The sequence below is a fragment of the Oncorhynchus nerka genome, linkage group LG10 (assembly GCF_034236695.1).
Source record: "Oncorhynchus nerka isolate Pitt River linkage group LG10, Oner_Uvic_2.0, whole genome shotgun sequence".
NCBI classification, from domain to species: domain Eukaryota; kingdom Metazoa; phylum Chordata; class Actinopteri; order Salmoniformes; family Salmonidae; genus Oncorhynchus; species Oncorhynchus nerka.
The window spans coordinates 87,837,321-87,844,405 of NC_088405.1; the positions used below are offsets into that span (position 1 = coordinate 87,837,321).

At 40.1% G+C, this 7,085-nt stretch overlaps 1 protein-coding gene across 1 annotated transcript in view; it reads right to left on the reverse strand.

Moving 5' to 3' along the window:
• The window catches only part of LOC115136209 (AF4/FMR2 family member 4-like), a 29,094-nt gene extending 23,063 nt beyond the window's left edge, over nucleotides 1-6,031 (reverse strand). Inside the window, 1 exon segment of the mRNA XM_029671774.2 lies at nucleotides 5,743-6,031. The gene's annotated coding sequence lies outside the window, so the exon portion shown is untranslated.
• Between the last annotated feature and the right edge of the window lie 1,054 nt (nucleotides 6,032-7,085).

Sequence of the window (7,085 nt, forward strand, 5' to 3'; positions counted from 1 at the left end):
AATGGTAAATAAAAATATGCTTATACATTCAATGGATTTAAAAAAAATTAAGATTGGCTCATTTCAAAATGGTAAAGGGGAAGTAAGATCATTCTTAACCCTTCAAATAACGCCAAGCTCTTTCTTACTAACATATTGATAAAAGCCATCTTAGTTTTAAGTCGATTATGTAAGTAACGCCGTCTTAAATGTAGCTGAGAGTTCATGGCAATTTGTTTTAGAAGACCCTCAAACTTTTACAGATGCAAGCTGACTGTAGGTTTTTGAATATCTATTTAAAATATTAGCAAATGTTATTAGACAAAGACAACCAGAGAAACATACAGCAGGGAGTTCCAATATGATCAGAAAACTAGACAAGTTATATACACTGCTCAAAAAAATAAAGGGAACACTTAAACAACACAATGTAACTCCAAGTCAATCACACTTCTGTGAAATCAAACTGTCCACTTAGGAAGCAACACTGATTGACAATAAATTTCACATGCTGTTGTGCAAATGGAATAGACAATAGGTGGATATTATAGGCAATTAGCAAGACACCCCCAATAAAGGAGTGGTTCTGCAGGTGGTGACCACAGACCACTTCTCAGTTCCTATGCTTCCTGGCTGATGTTTTGGTCACTTTTGAATGCTGGCGGTGCTTTCACTCTAGTGGTAGCATGAAATGGAGTCTACAACCAACACAAGTGGCTCAGGTAGTGCAGCTCATCCAGGATGGGACATCAATGCGAGCTGTGGCAAGAAGGTTTGCTGTGTCTGTCAACGTAGTGTCCAGAGCATGGAGGCACTACCAGGAGACAGGCCAGTACATCAGGAGACGTGGAGGAGGCCGTAGGAGGACAACAACCCAGCAGAAGGACCGCCACCTCCGCCTTTGTGCAAGGAGCAGGAGGAGCACTGCCAGAGCCCTGCAAAATGACCTCCAGCAGGCCACAAATGTGCATGTGTCTGCTCAAACGGTCAGAAACAGACTCCATAAGGGCCCAACGTCCACAGGTGGGGGTTGTGCTTACAGTATTTCCATTGATAATTTGTGTGATTTTGTTGTCAGCACATTCAACTATGTAAAGAGAAAAGTATTTAAGAAGAATATTTCATTCATTCAGATCTAGGACGTGTTATTTTAGTGTTCCCTTTATTTTTTGAGCAGTGTAGATAGATAGCTGAAAACGACTGGCCATAATTCATTTTATTAGTCACCTCAGGGATCCTACTTGAAAACGTCACAGATAAGCCATTTCCAGTTTTGCTAATCACTCATCAGTCAATAGACATGAAATCACACAATTACACTAAAACTGTGTAGGACATCAAATACTTCATAATAACAACCCAAATGTTACATGGCAAAGTTGCCCTTTAACAAACCCACCTGATTGTTCTTGTCATTTCACTAAACAGACAGCTCAAACAAGCCTTATCTAGCCAGAGACAACATGTCACATTTGAACATAAAGTAGTAGGCCTAGACTTTATGATGTAGCTTGCATGATATGCTGTCATACAACTTTATTGTATCCAGAGTCCAAAGGAACAAATGCTGCATCATGGGCTGGTGAGCTCGTGAAGCAATGAGCAGCATATGTTTTGCTGTGACCGGAAAAGCCCTTATGAAGCAGCTGATGGCTTATAAGTTTAACCAAGAGCTTGCCAATGGTGATGTAAGGGCCTCAAACTACTATCCTTTGACTAGCCTACAGTATGCAGCATAAAACCAATTGACAAGGCTAGATTGTTCTTAAAATGCACAGTGTAGAAAACATTGTTCCAAGGCCGTCATTGAAAATAAGAAATTGTTCTTAACTGACTTGCCTAGTTAAATAAAGGTAAATAATTAGAAACAACTTCTTAATATTGAGTTTCATCCCACCCTTTTGCCCTCAGAACAGCCTCAACTACTCTAGGCATGGACTCCACAAGGTGTCAAAAGCGTTCCACAGGGATGCTGGCACATGTTGACTACAACGCTTCCCACAGTTGTGTCAAGTTAGCTGGATGTCCTTTGGGTGGTGGACCATTTCTGATGCACATGAGAAACTGTTGAGCATGAAAAACCCAACAACTTTGCATATCTTGACACCAACTACAATAACCCGTTCAAAAGACACTTAAATATTTTGTCTTGCCCATTCACCCTCTGAATCGCATAAACACACAATCCATGTCTCAACTGTCTCAAGGCTTAACACGCCTCCTTTAACCGCTCTTCTCCCCTTCAGTGACATCAATAAGGGATCATAGACTAACCAGGTGAATGCTGTACTGGAAAGAGCAGGTGTTCCTAATGATTTGTACACCAAGTGTATATACGAATATAAACTAGTCTGACTAAAAATAAAGAAGCCCTATGCACAGCAATGCATCTAGGTTGAGATGCTGGTTTTGGTAGGAATATATATATATATTTTTTTTTTTAAAGAGTCTGACTAATAGTCTAGTCTGAATACTTTAGAGACGGGGGTTTGAAGCTGCTTTTTTGCTGCCACCCAGTAGGCCAAATCTGCAGTTTCATCAACCCTTGACTGCAATCACATCAAATCTGACAGGTGTAGACTAACATGATGACCAAGCCAGCTCTGCATGTGTGCATGTGGAATTTGTCTATACGCACCAGACGCGATCAGGACACGCTGGTTGAAATACCAAAACAAACTCTGAACCAACTAAATTAATTTGGGGACAGACCATAACACATGAAACATTAATGGACATTTAGCTAGCTGTTGCTATCTTATTTGTTTTAAGAAACATTGAGTTGTTATTTTATCTGAAATGTACAAGGTCCTTTTTTTCTGGACCTTTGACAAATATCGACCCATTGAGTCACACAAAGTCACGTGTTCTCTACTTTGACCATTAATCCACAGAAAAGGGGAAACCTAGTTAGTTTCTAGTAATCTCTCCTAATTCAGTCATCTGTGAATTGTATATGGTGGTTGGCAACCAACTTTAAAGTGCATTACTGCAACCAACTGGACTGAAGCGTGGACCTCGTTCATCTTTCAATCACCCATGTGGGTATATGCTCCTAAAAACCAATAAGGAGATGGGAGAGGAAGGACTACTATTGTGATTATTATTATTTGACCATGCTGGTCATTTATGAATATTTGAACATCTTGGCCATGTTCTGTTATAATCGCCACCCGGCACAGCCAGAAGAGGACTGGCCATCCCCTCATAGCCTGGTTCCTCTCTAGGTTTCTTTCTAGGTTCTGGTCTTTCTAGGGAGTTTTTCCTAGCCACCGTGCTTCTACACCTGCATTGCTTGGTGTTTGGGGTTTTAAGCTGGGTTTCTGTACAGCACTTTGAGATATCAGCTGATGTACGAAGGGCTATATAAATAAATTTGATTTGACTAGCAGCACGTCAGGCATCTAAAATAGAACCAAGACGCTTGTTGACGCGCACAAGCAGTTTGGAAGACTTGATTGAATAACATGTGTATAATTCTTTAGCAACACAGCCGGTGTGTTCAGCATGTAACAGTGACATACTTACTTACGGGCCGGGCCCTTCCCAACAACGCAGAGAGAAAAATAACATTATTTCCAACCTGAAACCCGCCATTTAAGCTTACAGATGTAAAAAAAAATAACTATAGCCTAAACTTAGGGTTGTCTAAGTTTTTGCTATCTTGGATGGATGACTTGCCCTGTGCATTCTTGCAAAATGCAAAAAAGCAACACATTTAGGCTACATTCACTCACTGACAGACCATCTGCTGGTATGACATTTGTTAAAACAAACTCTACAAGGGTTGAAAAATCCTTAACTCACCACCAGATAAAACAATACCCTAAAAATGTCTGTCATAACTCAGCTGTAAAGCCACACTTGAGAAGCTCACACTTGGCCTCAAAACAGTTAGGTTAGCTGACACCACTGAGCAAACTTAAACGGTGTACATATCACCAACAAACTGAAATGGTCCACGCACACAGACAGTGTGATGAAGAAGGCGCAAATAGCACCTCTTCAACCTCAGGAGGCTGAAGAAATTTGGTTTGTCACCGAAAACCCTCATTAACTTTTACAGGTGCACAATCAAGAGCATCCTGTCAGGCTATATCACCGCCTGGTACGGCAACTGCACCACCCACAACCACAGGGCACAATGCATCACCGGGGGGAAAACTACCTGCCCTCCAGGACATCTACAACAACTAATGCCACAGGAAGGTAAAAAATATCATCACATACAATAACCACCCGAGCCACAGCCTGTTCACCCATCTAGAAGGCGAGGTCAGTACAAGTGCATCAAAGCTGGCACAGAGATTGAAAAACAGCTTCTATCTTCAAGGCCATCAGATTGTTAAACAGCCATCACAAGCACAGAGAGGCAGCTGCCTACCTACAGACTTGAAATCAGTAGTCACTTTAATAAATGGAACACTAGTCACTTTAATGCCACTTTAATAATGTTTACATATCTCACATTACTTATCTCATGTATATACTGTATTATACACCATCTATTCTATACCATCTATTGCATTTTGTTCATAAACAGAACTGCTCCACTTATTTACATTGAAACAAGAACAACGATTAAAACTTACTGTCTACTGTACCAAGAATTATGCTTGCCACCAGAGGGCATGTCTCGGTGAAATGTGTAATTATGTAGCAACTATTAAAACTTGAGGCTGCCCTTCCCCCACTGTAACACTTAAAATGGCTTCCTAGACCCAGAAAGTCAACTGTCGTTGGAGAAAAATTCAGATATTTAGCTCCGTTTTGCTTTTTTTATTAAATGGGACATAAGTGAAGACACTGGGGTTCACATTGAAGAAAGTATAACTAAACACATGATTGTTACAGCAGTGTTCATGTAAAGGGAAACCCCAAAAACATTTGTTTAAGAGTATAGTACTACATTACCACTAAGCCAGTGATGCATGTAATGTCATCATGCATTGGTCTGGTTTGATATAAAAATCAGAGAAAAATACCTTCAAAAGAAAAATTGATTCGTTTGTGTATCAACACCCAGTGAGTGGGTCATTTAGGCAGAGAGGGTTCTCATTCCTTTTTTCTTTTCTTTTTACAGGCAAAGGCTGATGAGTGCCTTGATAGATTTTTATATTGTTTTTTGTTGCAATGACAGAATCAAAGTATTGACTTTATTAGTTGTAAACATTACAACAAAAAATACTAATTTACTTCGGACACATTCCTGTCTAACTTGTTTGCTGTAATAAAACAAGTTAATTTATTAAATCACATGTTCAACGACTTCCAAATAAAAATGACCAGAGATTATCGCTGAATGTCTGACTCGCGGCTTCAGACAGTTGACAAAACACTCATGAACGATACCGTTAGCCAACTTGCTAGTTGTCCCAAGCTTCCATGCAAACTTACATATCAACTAGTTAACTACAGTAACCACAAGTGTAAATTAAATATGTTCCCCTTAAAGTCGGAAAAAGACTTGATTCTGTCAACAAATGTTAACATTTGAATAACATTGTCAACGGTACGAAAACTTTCAATGGGACGTGACCATGGATTGGTAATTAGCTTGCTAGCATTGGCTAACGAAGTACAACGTAACTAGAGATATCCTGTTGCTCGCTAATAGTAACTACCACTTGCTCGATATTACTGGCAACCTAGCCACCTTTCATATACACACAATAGCTAAATTGCAATGCAAATAAATTGTTACCATAACAGCTAACTAGTATATAACTGTAAACATTTGAACTAATGTTAGTTGTTTATTACCTCTTGTCTTCTTTTTAGGCCCAAACCATTATAGCTATTGGAAAGCCCTTTCTCTTTGTCTTTTCCACTTTCCAGTTAACGAAATGGACCCGACAAAAATGTAACAATAATAGTAAAAATACTCAAAACGTGTGAACAGGCTACATCCTCTATCAAGTATTGCTGTGATAACAGCAAAATAATTAGTCATTATTTTTTTCTATCCATTTTTGTAACAAAAGCTAGCAAGGTGCCTAACTAGGCAGCGATGAGTAGATGCATGAAAGCCTGCAGCTGGGATGAATTCGGTTTCCTAAACTTGATCACGTGATCATGGCGTATTCTCAGGATTCGGATCATGAATATTATTTTTAGAAAGTCATATTGTTATTGTGTTTTTAATAGATACATCAATGAATGAATTAATCAGACAATAAAATTGCTAAAAGGAAGTTATTCTGAATGCGTTCAACGAATTTAATCATTTTTCCCAGGCGTCTTCTTCTTCTTCAAATGTCTGTTGTCGGGTCGCAACCAACTGAACGGTGTTGCATACACCGCTTCCTACTGTACTGGAGTATGATTGGTTAGTTGCCCTACCAACTAAACCTACACTCATTAAACAAAAACTCACCACTATTCCACTACTTGGCCCTATTTGACGGGACAAAATCGTTCAAAACACCCTGTAACCCATCTACAGTAAAATTTCATACAAGTACTGCTCTGCAGCTGCCACCACATATATTTTCTGTGATTGACGTTCCATTTCTGTGGTACAGCTGATAACCATGGCTATAAAAGCTCAGAAACCAACCTTACTGAAGCACACATTATTCCTATCACTCTCTTTAGGCCTCATGCCCTGTATCCATCTTCCTCTCATTTTCACTGCATCAGCATATGACACCTGTACTACTCTGATCCTGGCAAACTCAACCTGCGTTTCTCCCACCAGACAATTCTGACCATGGGTATCCCTACAGTTAACACATTCTACATTTTCATTTGAGTCATTTAGCAGATGCTCTTATCAGAGCGACCTACGGGAGCTAAGTGACTTGCTTAAGGATACAGACAGATTTTTCACCTAGTCGTCTCGGGGATTCGACAAAGTGACCTCTCAGCTACTCGCCCAAACACTCTTAACCGCTAGGTTACCTGCCGCACACACAACTGTTTCCACCGATACTACACATTATGTCCTTTCACTCCCTCCTCTCTACATTTTCCTCTTCTGTCTCTGCTGCTAAAGCCACTTTCTACCACTCTAAATTCCAAGCATCTGCCTCTAACCCTAGGAAGCTCTTTGCCACCTTCTCCTCCCTCCTGAATCCTCCTCCCCCCCCCCTCCTCCCTCTCTG